Here is a 15,611-nt window from a genome sequence, read left to right on the forward strand (position 1 = left end):
CACACTTAGACCTCCTAAAGGGAAGAAGTAACTACAGCTTTAATAAAACCCCATCCTTCTTCCTATCCCTTTCTCCTTCCTTCAATCACGGCAAAATGCTTGAAAACTAAATCTGGATTACAGTGGGATTTTGTTGCACATAGTCACAATCAGCAACAACTATTAAAGACCCTTTTGATTTCCCTTACAGGGAAACGAAAGTGTTCAATACAATACGATCCTTCTTAGCCCAAGTCCCTCTTGGTGCCATGTTCTCTCGTCTGCACTGTTGGGTTTAATTATTTACAGCTAGAAGCATCTAACTTCCACTGTCTTTCAGTTAGTACGTTCAATTTTTAAACCATGCATTTTGTTTTTCGCTAGAATCTTAGCTTTCAATGATTACTTAGCAAATTCTTTCAACACCTCACTGCACCAAATATTAGGGAAGAAGTAAATTCTTATATCAGAAGTGACCTTGAAAAAAAATGCAGAATTTTGGTACATAAAAACCAATCATTTAACAATTGACTTAGGATATGTGTATATTCAACTTTATGCATTTGCAAATCCTTTTTTTATTACACAGTAACTTAAAAGAAAAACAGAGCTAGGCACAGTGGCACACACCTTAGTCCCAGCTACTCAGGAGGCTGAGGCATGAGGGTTGTTTGAGCCTAGGAGTTTGAATCCAGCCTGGGCAACATAGTGAGACCCCCATCTCTAAAACATAAAAATTTAAAAAAAAAAAATTTAAATAGAAAAAAACAGGATTCCCTATAGTAATCATCATGGCCTAGACAAATTGTAACTGCCATGTACATTAAAATCCAAGGGTCAATTCTCAAACTTACCAGGCACTGTTGAATCCCCAAGGAATGGTTGATAGAGTCTTACAACTGTGTTCCTTTTAAGGACAACTTTTCCTTTTGTTGTAACAACTCAATTTCAATTGCTAACTAGAGGAAGGACAGCCACACTGGAAGTGTGTAAGTTCTATCTTTGAGGCCCTCCTAATAGATCACAGCTGAAATTCCCCATAAAGCCATTCTAAGAAAAAGCACAAGCATAATAACCCTTTCTTCCCCAGAAAAGGGAGTTGGCTTATTTTCAAGACTATATCGCACCTCTGGTACCTTCTTTCCCTCTTTCCTCCCCATTAAAACATACCAGCTTTGTGTCTTCTTCTCTCTGAACCTTGCTCTGACAAACATTTACTGTGCATTACTATCTCAACTAACTAGTTTACCCTACAGGAGTGAACATTTCCACACTGTAATAGGGGTTTCAGGAGGAAACAATGTCTTACTCTGAAGAACTGACTTTAGTAATGACAGAACAGAGATCTTTGGCCATAGTGAGAGATACTTTGGGGCCAAGAAGCCTTTAAGCACACCCAGCATGCAGGAAATGTCTTCTCCATCTCTACAACAGCAGTCTTCTCTGGGAAGTAAAGAAACTCAGCTCTCACTTGGTCGTTCATTTTTTTCTTCAATGACTTTAAATAAGAGAACTTAATAATTTTTTCATTAATAGTAAACAACAACAACTTCTGAAAATCTGTGGATGACTGCTGTCCCTACTGGAAGGTTAGAATTGAACTCTCTGATTAGGTAAGGGTCCTTTGAATTAAAAGACATATAATTATAGAGGAAAACAAAAGGTGTTCCCAGATAATGAAATAGTAGTATAGGAGAAACCCAGCAGCAGACAGAAATCAATCTGTACCTAAAAAGTACAGTCTTCTAGTCTTCTAGAAGGAAGTGGAAATATACTCTATTCAACAGTAAGCTGTTTTGGATGTGGTTTATGTTGAGGGACTCTCTCTATACTCTGCAGTACCTAGTTACATCATGCCTAGAGCATGATAAGGCTGCAACATATGTTGAATGAATGAATGAATGAACTGCCAAGACTAGCATTAAAATGTCCAAAAGTTGGGTCGCAATGGTACCAGCCTCTAAAATGAGGTCAGCTGATCATAATATGAGAAATTAAAAGAGGCTTCGTTTGATTACGTACAGAGGAAATATCTTCTACTTGCTCCAAATTATCCATGGTGGCAACATATGCAAATAAGAGTTCTGGGTTCAAATGTTGGTTCTGCCACTTAGTAAATGAATCACTTTGGGTAAATTACCTCACCTGTCATTGTTTTGGTTCTTTAGCCATAAAAGTTTTACTGTTACTACATCAGTAGGTAAACTAATACCTACAAAGCACTTAGGCCAGTGCCTGGTATAGAAAGCACTCAAATAATTTAGTCATTTTTATTGTGGCTTATTTCCCAACTTCTCTACTCATCTATGTGTGGAACTCCATCATTCTCCTGCCTCCAACTTATTTGTTATGTACGGAGTCCTCAAAAGAATGGGGACTGAGATGAGGGAGACTATGCCCAGGAGACAAGTGGCCATGGGTCCTTTTCAGCAGTCAGGGGCCCTCTTGGGCTGTGCCCATTTTTCCTTCATTCATCAGGAACAAGACTCATGAATGTCCTGACTTGACATGTGATGTTCTTTCCACCACAATCCATGCTGCCTCCCTGAGTGGAGAAACCACTCCCCTCTTCAAAGAGGGCCTTTTGTTTGATCAAGGCTGTTTTCACTGTGTCATGGTCTCAGACAGCTTTCTTTTGTGTTCTGTTTAAATACAGAATGACAGTCCACTAACATGAAGTCTAAAAATGTTGGCTTATCTTTTTGTAAAAGCTACTGTATCAAATCTGTCCTAAAAATAGCAGAATGACCCATTCTGTATGTACAGGGGAATTCTCACAGGGTAACCAAGTATCTGGGATGGAAGTTACAAAGAAGGAGGCAGATTCAACTACTCTCAAATGCATTGGGAATCACCAGCAGGGCGGGAGTGGGAGGCATTGGGGTGGGGAAAAGGGGGGAGTGAAATGGAGAGAAACAGCGTTGCTAAGCCACTTGCTTTGATAGAGACAGCAATTTTCCTTTTTCTCCATCAGGACCCTGACTGGGCCTCCAGGGGCCTCGAGGAATTAAGAGCTGGTAGTACCAGGGAATGGTGATGAGCTGAGGATGCCCCTTCTTAGCACCCATGGTGGCATCTGTCCATTCATTTATTCAATGCATATTCACTTATTTAGCCCTTTTCTGGACACTAGGGAAAGCAATGGATAAAAGAGATGAAAATCCCTGCCCTTGTGCCATTTACATCTTAGGGAAAGGAAGATAATAAGTAAGGAAATAAACAAACAATTAAGTTACATACCTTATGTCAGATGGTGGTAAGTGCAATGGAGAAAGTAAATCAGGAAAGAGGAGATCGGGAAAGAATCAGAGAAGGCCACACTAAGAGGGTGACCTATGAGCAAAGACCTGTAGGAGGAAAGGAAGTAAGTCATGCACCATCTGAGGCAAGAGCACTCAGGAAAAGGGGGAGCAAGCGCAAAGGCCCAAAAGTGCTCATCATGTCAGGGAAAACAAGGATATCACTGTGCCTGGTACACTGTGCCTGGGGAGAGGAGAAGGAAATGAGGTCAGGGAGGTGATGTGAAGGCCAAATGGTTAGGGTCTTGTAGATCATAGTAAGGACTTGGACTGTGACTCTTCATGAGATGGAAAGCACTGGTACACCCAGAGATGTGCCATGCAGCTTTCTCTTATAGGAAGGACCAGCTACGAGGAAGGACTTTCTTCCTCAATCAGCTCCTTTGGGGTCTGCCTCAGCTATAGAAAGCTACCTGTCCATGGTCGTGTCCTTCCAGGACAGGCCACATCCAGTGACTAAGCAAGGCCATTTCAGCCTGACACAGGACACTCTAATAGGCAACTCTTGCTCCAGAGCTTCCTCTGGGTTGACCAAGGGCTGCCAGAGTTCAACTTCTTCTTCTGCCCATCCTGCTTCCTCCCTTTCCCTTCACAGGCATTGATCTTACTAAATATCATATACTCCAAGCTGCAAACAGTGTCTGTTTTTGGGCAATCCAACTTGTGTATGACAGAAACCATGGAAGCCTCTGAGCAGAGGGGTGCTGTGATCTGACTGATGTTCTAAAAAAGTTGCTACAGCAAGGAAATCAATATGGAAGCTATTGCAATCATCGAGGCAAGAGACAGCAGTCGGTTGAATCAGGGTGGCAGAAGTGAAGATGGTGAAAAGTAGTTGGATTCTAGATATATTTTGAAGATCAAAACAATGGGATTTTCTAAGAAATTCTATATGGGGTAGAAAAGTAAAAGAAAAGTCAACAGTTTGAGGCCTGAGCAAGGATGAGGAAGCCATTTGCTGAGATGAGAAATTCTACATGGAAAGCAGGTTTGGGCATTAGTGGAGATCAGGAGTTCATTTTTGGACATGTTAAGTCTGAGATGACTGTTGGCCAGCCAGGTGGACATGTCAAATGAGCAGTTGGATATATGGGTCTAGACTATAGGGTAGTGGTCTCGATTAGATTCATAAATTTGAAAGCTGTCAGCATGTCCCTGGTAAAGAAGTACATACGGAGTCCTCAAAAGTATGGGGACTGAGGCCAGGCACAGTGGCTCACGCCTGTAATCCCAGCACTTTGAGAGGCCAAGGGAGGAGGATGACTTGAGGTCAGGAGTTGGAGACCAGCCTGGCCAGCATGGCAAAACCCCATCTCTACAAAAATATAAAAATTATCCGGGCATGGTGGTGTGTGCCTGTAATCCCAGCTTACTTGGGAGGCTGAGGCAGGAGAATCGCTTGAACCTGGGAGGTAGAGTTTGCAGTGAGACAAGATCATGCCTCTGCACTCCAGCCTGGGTGACAGAGTGAGACTCCATTGAAAAAAAAAAAAAAACTATGGGGACTGAGATGAGAGAGACTATCCCCAGAGGACAAGTGGCCCTGGGTCCTTTTCAGCAGCCTGGGGCCCTCTTTGGTTGTGCCTATTTTTCCTTCTTTCTTCAGGAACAAGACCCATGAATGTCCTGACTTGACATGCGATGTTCTTTCCACCACAGTCCGTGCCGCCTCCCTGAGTTGGGAAACCACTCCCTGCTTCAAAGAGGGCCATGAGACAGGATGAGGCCACCAAGGAGGCAGTGTAGCTAGAGATGAAAACAGGTCAGGGAAATAGACAGGAACAAGCATGAGATACCCGGGGAAGGCAAGCAAGGAAGAAAATAAACCAAGAGAATGCAATTTCTTGAAAATCTAATTGTTTCAAGGAGGAAGTCAGGATATACTGTGTCTGATGCTGCTAACCAGTTAAATAAGACCAGAGCTGAAAATAGATCATTGGATTTAACAACATGGAGGTCATGAGTGACTTTGACCAAAAAGAAAAATCTAGCATGGATGGGGGCTAAAGCAAAATGGCATGGATTTGAGGAAAAATTGAAAGGTAATTACAGTGGATATAGGCACATCTGTACAAGAATTTTACTGTAAAGTGGAACAGAAAAAATAGAGTGATAGCTAGAAGGTAATGTGGAAGAGAGGATATCATAAAAGAAAGAGGGGACAATTGCAGAGAGGTGAGAGGGAATGGGATCTAGAACATGAATGAAATGGTTGGACTAAGAGCATGGAAAATTCTTCCAGTGTAATAGGAGGAAAGACAGAGGATATAAGCTGAAGTTCAAATGATGATGGCTGAGTTGTAGAAGTTTATGGAATTCTCTTCTGGTTGCTTCTATTTTCATAGTTTTAAAAAGCTCACTCTACATCTGAGCAGGTGATGTCAGAGGTTTGAGGATAGAGGAGAAGATATAAAGAAGCAGGAGAAGCAATGGACAGGCTAGGAAGCAAGTCCTAAGCTTGAGATTGGCTTCATGAATGTCAAGCGAGGCTAGTCAGTATAGTTGTGTTTTTCTCCTGCCATATTTGGCTACAGAGATGCAGATGTGGAGAATTGGATTTAACCACGATCAGGGTCTTGCCAAGCACAACAGAGCCAGATAAAGGGGCCAAGCTGCTGAGGGTGTATGTAAGCAGGGAAGTAAAATTAATCATGGCCATAAAATATAAGCTGAGGAAGTAAATAGGTGAGGGATTTGAGGGACGGTGAAGAGGCGGCAGGATCAACAAACTGTAAGTCCCCATGAGGTCAACAAATAGTTGAGGCTAGGATACAAAGGAAATGAGCTATGACGTTTTTCAATACTCCCGTTCCAAACATGGAACAGACAGCTTCTCTAGAAGCCAGTGGGCTGTGACAGCGGTGCTCTGAGATGAATTCCTGACATAGGTGAGAAAAGATTAGAAGACCTGCAACAGTTATTTACCTCAACGAATCTAATGAATCTAATGTTCTTAGGAGGGTCTGGGGAGAACTTCAAAGGTGACCAAGGTAAGAGCAAAACATAACAATTAAGACACAAACAGTGGCACATTTAGGGAGAGGTTCAGGACCTGCCACACTGGCCAAAAATGGAGGTGGCCAGGAATGAGGGCGGTACTTCATGTCACCCTCAGACTTAAAAGAGTCCTGTCCTTGTTGTAGCTACCTTGTAACATTCCCATCCAAAAGAAAGAGATTAACAGAGTATATTTAACTGCCACTGAAGAAATTTGCAGTGGCAAGTCAGTTCATCTGTAAGTCTGTTTACAAAACTGAAAAATGAGAGGGTACCTAGATTAGATGTTCCCAAAATGTGTCCAGCCCTCATAATCACCTGGAAACGTTTAAAAATACAGATTTTCCACATTTTCTTTATCTAGTCTATCATTGATAGGCATTTGGGTTGGTTGTGGCACATATACATCATGGAATAATATGCAGCCATAAAAAATAATGAGTTCATGTCCTCTGCAGGGACATGAATGACACTGGAAGCCATCATTCTCAGCAAAGTAACATAGGAACAGAAAAACCAAATACTGCATGTTCTCACTCATAAGTGGGAGTTGAACAATGAGAACACATGGTCACAGGGAGGGGGACATCACACACAGAGAGGGGAACATCACACACCAGGGCCTGTCAGGGGGTGGGGGTAAAGGGGAGGGAGAGCATTAGGACAAATACCTAATGCATGTGGGGCTTAAAACCTAGATGAAAGGTTGATAGGTACAGCAAACCACCATGGCACATGTATACCTATGTAACAAACCTGCACGTTCTGCATATGTATCCCAGAACTGAAAGTAAAATAAAATAAAATTTTTAAGAATGCAGATTTTCATACCCCTGCTTTAGTAAGAGTGGGTTTTAAGAATCTATATTCTTTTTTAAGTTCTTCAGGTGATTTTGATGATATGCCAAGTTTGGGGAGCTAGCTGACTTTATCTAGGGTCCTTAGAAATTATAACAATCTGTAAGTTATTGTGATGAAATAATACTTTCGAGAACATAACTAAAACCTTCTCAAAGTTGGATTCTCCTAGATAGGATCAAGGAAACATGTAGCCCCATTTGCCCTGGCAGCCATATCAGAATCATATGGAAAGCCAGACTGCACACAAAGGTGAAACTTAGGGGGGAGTAGGGTCAAGGAAAACACAAAGAAAGAGAACTGGAACCCTGACTGCACCTCCCCTGAACCCCACTCTGCCTCAGTATTTTTTACTCACATAAGCCAACAAATACCCTTTATTGTGTAGGCCATTTTGAGTTGGGTTTTCTGTTTCTTGCAACAAAAAGTATCCTCCACACCCTTCCCCACATCAAAATTAAACCATGCTAGCATGTATCACCTCCCTTCTAGTGAGATTAAAATGTGTGTAGGATTGCCATATTTCTGATAAAATACTTTCATTCTTAAATTCGACTTTAAGAATTCCCTGATAAAATAAATGATTTTGGCTGGGCATGGTGGCTAGCGCCTATAATCCCAGCACTTTGGGAGGCTGAGGCAGGAGGATCATTTGAGCTCAGGGGTTTGAGGCCAGCCTGAACAATATGGAGAAACCCAATTTCTGCAAAAAATATAGAAATTAACTGTGCATGGTGGTATGTGTCTGTAGTCCCAGCTTCTTGGAGGGCTAAGCCAAGAGGATCGCTTCAGCCTGGGAAGTTGAGGCTGTAGGGAGCCATGTTTACATCACTGCACTCCAGCCTGGGTGATAAAGTGAGACCTTGTCTCAAAAAATAAAGATAACGATTTTGATTTTTTCAACCTTTACTCAGGAAATTTTCTCCTTGTTAATGACATAAAAACCAAAGAACTGGGCCCAAAGTGACAGGCAAATCACTGACACTATAAGACAGAATATTTTTATATAGGAATCCAAGAACGTCCAGCATAACAGAAGTGTAGCTACTTTCCTTTTTGTCTTTTTCAGGTTTCCTCAACACCTTCAAAAGTACATATGCTGTTACTTAATGTGAATCAGTAGATCAGTGAGGAAAGACTTATTTTCAAAGTTACTAGGAACCTTCATGTGTTATTGGCTGATAGGACATAAATTTAAAGGAGACCTTGGATATTGCTTACAAACTTGGATCTCAAGATCTGGACAATAAATGCGCCATTGTATCCATGGTAACAGTGGCTTAACTATTCAATGCACAGAATGGTAATTACATTTCCTCCTTTCATTCATTTCTCACTGTTTCCAGTAACCTTGGGGTCAGGCATGACCTGAGGGCTAATGACCAAAAGTGAAACTTCAAATTGTCTAATCTGTCATTATCTAGGAAAGACTTACATTTCTTTGCACTGAATTTCAGTGCTATCCTAAATCAGAAGTGCCCTAATATAAAAGTTAGCCATCTTACTTTTAGAATGAGAATATCTCCATCTTCTCAGCAAATGTGATTAGAGATAAGACTTAAATTAGAGACCAACAAAGTAATCATCAGCAAAGAGTACATATATCTGGCATTTGTGAATTAATCCAATAAGGTGTGATGGATACCTGTTCTACCATTTATGAAAGAAGTCCATAGGTGAAGTGCTAAGGACACTCAGATATGCACCAAGATGGATTCTGTCTCCACAGAAGCATCTTAACCTGTCTCTAAACTCTTTGAGCTTCTTTCTCTCTACCCCATCCTTATAGCCAAGGACTAGTGCTTGGAAAAGGGACAAAGTCTTAGGAACATAAACATTGGACTGAAGTAAATTGGAAAAGGAGCAGGAACCTAAGATTCATTAAAAAAAAAGAAAAGAAAAGAAATACTACACTGGACTCAAGGGATCTTGTAGTCTGATCTCTCAGTTCATTTTCCAGAACTTTCCTGTCTATCACAAAGCTCTCCTCCAAATAAGAAAACTTTAGGATCCAAATAAACCTTCTAAAAGTCCTTCTTTCTCCTGTTCTCCTTCTAAACTTAAAGTTGCAACATGGTCACATGGGCACAGATCACCGTGTCTTTTTTCTTAATGTTTCCAATACTTTTCTCCTTTCAATTCTGTAAGTTACCCCAGGGCTGCCAGCTCTTGAGAAATTTCTGTAGCTTTTTCAAGTGTGTCTTCACATGTAAAATGAAAATAACATCATCAGTCAATTTTATTTGATAAGGTATACTGGACACTTTTTATTTTTGCATCCCAGCATCTGTTCACCATTCTCCCAATAATTACCCCCATTTCTCTCTGGACTCCACCCCTTAGTGCACGATCTCAAAGACTGAGAATATAGCCCAGGCTTAAGCCATGGGAACACAGCATGACCCAGGATTCAGTGGTTGGTTCTTCAATGAGCTTATAACCTAAGCAGAGCCCCTGAGATGCAACTGAAACTTTTGCTGGGAACAGTTAAGATAAAAACTCTTATTCTTTCCCAGTGGACATGATCTGATAGGAGGTGGCTCCAGAGCCACTGACAGCCACTTTACATCAAAGGAGAACATGTTTAAGAATGGAGTCATCTCAGAACCAGGAGATGGAAAGAAAAACAACATTGGCATGACATAGTTTGAGCCTCCATTTTTTGTTAGGTTGAACCAAATGAAATTGCCAATATTTGACTATTTCTGCATAGGAAAAAAATCAATCTCAAATGGATCAACCTAATTATCTGTATCTTTTCAACTATGTATTTATTTTCTTTGAGACAGGGTCTCGCTCTATCGCTGAGGCTGGAGTGCAGTGGCGCAATCACAGCTCACTGCAGCCTCAACCTCCTGGGCTCAAGGGATCATCTCACCTCAGCCTCCCAAGTAGCTGGGACCACAAGGACACACCACCATGCCTGGCTAATTTTTTGTATTTTTTGTAGAGATGGAGTCTCACTATGTTGCCCAGGCTGGTCTCAAACTCCTGGGCTCAAGCAATCCACTCACCTCAGACTCCCAAAGTGCTGAGATTTATAGGCATGAGCCACCACACCCACCCTCAACTATGTATTTCAATAAATCCTTTTTGGCTTCAGGCAGTTTAACTTGGTTTTGCGACATTCACAAACATAACAGTACTTGAATAATATGTGAAGTTGTGGTAGCCACTATAAGGATGTAACAACATGCACAGATGCATCATTCACAGACCCACTTGTAAAGAAGAGACCAAAATACTGCAATACCTTCCTCCCCTCAAGTTTGGCAAAAGTAAAATTCTTGTAAAGGGTAATAATGATGAATGGAAATATACATCAGATTTCACAATTTATTAAATGTTTCACATTCATTGCCTCTGCATAACCACCCCATGAGGTAGATATATACCCATTTTACAGATAAGAAAACTGCCCCAGAGCACCCAGAGTGTGTGGTACTGGATTTCCCAGATAATAAAGGGCAAAGCTAGGCATCAAACCAAGATCCTCTAACTTCAAAATCACAAGCCCTTCCCACTTCATCTCAAAACGCTGTAACTGTCAAGAAATTACTTAGGAAACATTTGCATTAGGAACATATGAAGAACCACAGAAATGCTCTTGACATTTCAAAACAACTACTATCTGATCATTATCAAAAAGCATCCCAAAACTCTGTTGCTGAAACATCTCCAATCTTTCTAATGCTGGTGAGATCCTGGGCAGGGTTATTAGGAATGAGTCAATGACTATTTCAGAATCTTAAATGCAAAACTGCAGTCCATTTTAATTGTGAGATATCTAGACACCTCTTTTCAGTTCTCATCTTCCTTAATCTTTCTGTAGTATTGATACTATTGACTCATCAGCACACTGTTGATATTTAATAAATATTCATGGAAAAAATAAAATAAACATTCACAGAATACACAATAGTGGTAAAATTTTTTTAATTACTCAAGACTATAAAGTTAATAGGATATGATAGAACCATTTGATTTATACCAAAGGTTCCATTGAGCTTATTTTTTCCATGCTAGAATAGGGCTTCACAATTAACTTTTTTAGTTGCTCTAGATTCATGCAATCAACCTTGAGAACCCTTTCCAATCCATTCAACACTCTTTCGTAAGCACCTCTACTTTCTTTTTTTTTCCTTTTTTTAATTTATTTTTATTTTATTTTGTTTATTTATTTACTTTGAGACGGATTTTTGCTCTGTCGCCCAGGCTTGAGTGCAGTGGCACAATCTCAGCTCACTGCAACCTCTGCCTCCCGGGTTCAAGCAATCCTCCTGCCTCAGCCTCCCGAGTAGCTGGGATTACAGACACGCGTCACTACACCCAGCTAATTTTTGTATTTTAAATAGAAACGGGGTTTCACCATGTTGGCCAGGCTGATCTCCATCTCCTGACCTCATGATCCTCCCGCCTCAGCCTCCCAAAGTGCTGGGATTACAGGCATGAACTTTCTACTTACCTTGTTCTAGCTACTAGGACTTAACAGAAACTCCAAAGCCAGTATGACAATGCACTCGCTTCTGATTACACAGGAAGTACATCTAGGATCTTGGTATCATTATTTTTACATGGAAATTTTAAATTTTAATTTAAAACGTTTAAAAACCTGTCAGTGTTCTTACAGTGCCTGACTAGAGAACATGAGCAATGATTATGACCTAATAATTACCTTTAGTAAGACAGAAAACCTAGTCTTACAGCAGCCTGCACTACAAAACCCAAAGATCTTCAGGAATGTGCTTTGATGGCTCAAGAATTTGAAAAATGGATCTGGAGGTATGGTCTTTGGGAGTAGGGGCACTGACATGGCATCAGTTCTGGACCAGGCTGAAAGCACATGATACATGGTTGTAATAACCTATCACAGGATTCCTCTTTGACCTGGGACAGGTAACCCATCCAGTTGTTTAAGATTCATCTGCTCATCAGACCGTGCCTTATCTGGTAAGTCAGGATTCCAAAAGGAATCTAGAAATCTCAACCAACCAAACAGGCTGGGGACATTCAGAAGGCATGAATCTAAATGGGGACATTTAGAAGGCATGAATCTAAAAAATGGTCCACTGCAAATTTATATCTTAGCTCTATCACAGGCTACATGTCCTTTGGCAAGAAACCCATTAACCGCCTTCCCTTTCATCCTCTCAGCCCCTTTCTTTTCCCTCCTGGGCTAATTGATTATCTGTAAGAAAAAAAAAATGCAAGCAGACCAGTTGATATCTAAGGTTGCCTCCAGCTGTAAAAAGTCTGAGTTTCTATTAAAATGAGACAGGTGCATGACTGAAGGGAGTTCAGGCAGAAGTCTTATGAAGACTGGTAAAGAGAAACTTTTTCAAATAGAGAAAGAGAAGCCAATAACTGTGAAATGAAAGCAGCAGTGAGGTTCCAGAGTTATGATGGAATAAAAACAATACATGTTTGCTATTGCCCCCACAATCCTTTTAAACATATAAACTTCATGTGAAGATGCAATTGTCATAAAAGCTGATACAAGCTCTTAAAAACATTACCGCATTTTTATTGGATTAAAGAATATAATGTTGGGCCAGGTAAGGTGGTTCCTGCATGTAACCTCAGCACTTTGGGAAGCAGAGGTAGGAGGATCATTTGAGGCCAAGAGTTCGAGACCAGCCTGGGCAACAGAGTGAGACCCCATTTCTATTTTTGAAAAATAAGTTTTTTAACTTAATAAATAGAATACAACTTTGTTTAAGGCCAATACTATTTTCTCAAAAAAAAAAAAAAGAAAAGAAAAAGAAAAAGAAAAAAACTTCCAATCACATGCTAGGGTCTGAGAAGTCTTCAGAGAACTGTTAGTGAAAAAATACGTAAAGAAGACTTTCCTATGTATACTTGAAAATTGGAAATATGAATAGGAAGCAAAACAATATGTTACTTTAAGTGTTGATAAACATAATAAAAATATTATATTTTTAGATTATTTTCTAGTTTATTTTCACTGTCTATACACTTTACACCATGCTAAGCACTTGGCATATTTTATCTCTTTATGCTCACAAGATGTCATTGGGTGAATTCTCTTATTATCTTGTCAATTTTGCAGATAAGCCATCTGAGCTATGCAAAGTTGGTTGACTTTCCCAAGGTGACACAGCTAGAAAGTGGTAAAGCCATTGTTGGAACTCAAACAGCTTGACTCAGAGTTCAGGCTCTCCAAAATGTTTTTCTTGAAAAGCATTACACAAAAGATAAGGAAAATGCAGATGTGGTATGATTTTTTTCAAAGACTAAACATAGACTACTCAGAACTTTTTGTTTCCTCCAATTTTTAGTGATGTGAAGTTTGCCGTGGTAGCCTACCTAAAATGTAGTGCTTAAATAAAAGCTCTTACAATCTCATTGGATTTTACTTCATATATTAAGTCAGGATCATTACAACAGGATTCTAGAAATCTCAACATATCAGGCTGAGGACATTCAGAGGAAATGCATCTTAAAATGATCAAGTAGGAGGACTGGGAATGAGAAAACTTGGGTTCAGTTCTTAGAAACCTGAGGAGAGATTCTGGAAAAAGATCCACAGTTATGAAGCAGCAGGTGGTAAGGAGTTGCATATTGCCCCTCAGTTTCTTTAGGAACCTCACACATGGACAGTAACTTAGGGAGCATGACATTTTTTGTACAAAAGAAAAAAGAAATTGGGCCAGGCGCGGTGACTCACGTCCGTAATCCTAGCACTCTGGGAGGCCGAGGCGGGCAGATCACTTGAGGTCAGGAGTTCAAGACCAGCCTGGCCAACATAGCAAAACCCTGTCTCTACTAAAAATACAAAATATTAGCCGGGCATACTCCCCAGGGCTTGTAGTCCCAGCTACTTGGGAGGCTGAGGTGTGAGGATCGCTTGAACCCGGGAGGCAGAGGTTGCAGTGAGCCGAGATTGCACACTGCACTCCAGCCTGGGTGACAAAGCGAGACTCGGTCTCTCAGAAAAAAAAAAAAAAAAAAAAGAGAGAGAGACAGAGAGAGAGAGAACATATACTGTGTACTGTAGCAATTACAGACTCTGAATTCAGAATCCCTTTAGTTCGCCATTTTCTAGCAGTATGAACTGAGACAAATTACTGAATTGCTCTGTGCCTCCACTTTCTCATCTGTAAAACAGTGATAATAAGAGTACTTACTTCCAAGGGATATTATGAAGATTAACTGAGTCAATAAGTATAAAGTGCTTAGAACAAAGCCTGCAACATATATGTGTATGATGGATTACTATTACTATACACATTATTATTATATATTATTATCATAGAATGGAAGATGGACGGGTGCAAAAAACTATCAAGAAGAGTAGGTGTTGGTTATTTAGTGACTAAACCATCAACCCAGGAAAAAGAATATCTTTTTTGGTTGTACAAGGGCATAGATGAATCAAGGTAAGATTTCCTTTTGCCAGGCACTGACAGGACCATATAGTAAATCCTATAACTATATTTAGGACATGAGATATAACCCTAAGCATTGTGCAAACTCTGCACAATAGTAATAAAACCCTCTTTCTGTGTTACCAACACTGAGAAAGGGTGTTCAAAGGAAGATTATTAATGATCTCTCCCTGCCTCTCCTGCCTTTCCGAAGACTTTTGCAAGACCCGTGGGGTTTGTTAGCGTTTCCAAACTTCTTCCCAGGAAGTCTGAAATGGGTGCTGCTAGGAGTTGCTGTATAATTACTTACTTGATTCCCTCTAAGGAGCTTACGCTAAGAATTGAGGAAAGAAAGCAGATTAACCATTTGAATACATGCCACGGCCCATCCACAAGCCCTCCCCTCACTCCTCCGTAAATGGGGGCTTCCACATTCCCCACCCGTCAACCCCAATATGTGATCCAGGAAAATCAATTTATTGCTTTGGCTAATCCTACAACAATAGGGGTTTCATTTTCATTGTAGGGCAATTAAGTTGTCCGACGGGAGGGAAGGAGCAGGAGGGGAAAGGGGGGACTCTCCCATCCCCACAGACAGATTAGTCCCCGCGGTGGCAGCAGCGTCCCCTCTGTCTGTCTGGTGGTCGGTCACACGCAGCTCCTGGCTGCTACCTAGCAACGCAAAGCCAGGGGGAGAGCTCGCCGGTTCCAGCCTCCTCCTCGCCCTTCCCATTCATCCTCGGTCGGGTCTCGGTCTCTCTCTCTCTCTCTCTCTCTCTCTCTCTCTCTCTCTCTCTTTCCTCTCTCTCTCTCTTCCCCCGCCCCAGTCGTTCTCTCTCCCCTCCTTCTTTCCTTATTCCTCTATATTTGCTTTTCCTCTTCCCTTCTTACTACTTTTATTCTCTCCGTTTCTTTCTCCCTCTCTTTCTCTCTTCTCTGTTTCTGTTAAAACATAAACTCTCGGACAACTTGAGAGAAGTTTAAAGCGCTTCATACCAAAAACTATCTGCATTCGATCCCCAAAACTCTGGCCATGCAGACGGGCCCCATTCATCAACACAAAAGCCCCCAGCTCCCAGCTGGAAAGGAA

General features: G+C 41.0%; 1 protein-coding gene across 1 annotated transcript in view; it reads right to left on the reverse strand.

Annotated features, from left to right (window-relative positions):
* The window catches only part of LRP2 (LDL receptor related protein 2), a 213,508-nt gene that overhangs the window by 196,674 nt on the left and 1,223 nt on the right, over nucleotides 1-15,611 (reverse strand). The window lies entirely within an intron of this gene.

Source organism: Macaca mulatta, chromosome 12 (genome assembly GCF_049350105.2).
Source record: "Macaca mulatta isolate MMU2019108-1 chromosome 12, T2T-MMU8v2.0, whole genome shotgun sequence".
Lineage (NCBI taxonomy): Eukaryota > Metazoa > Chordata > Mammalia > Primates > Cercopithecidae > Macaca > Macaca mulatta.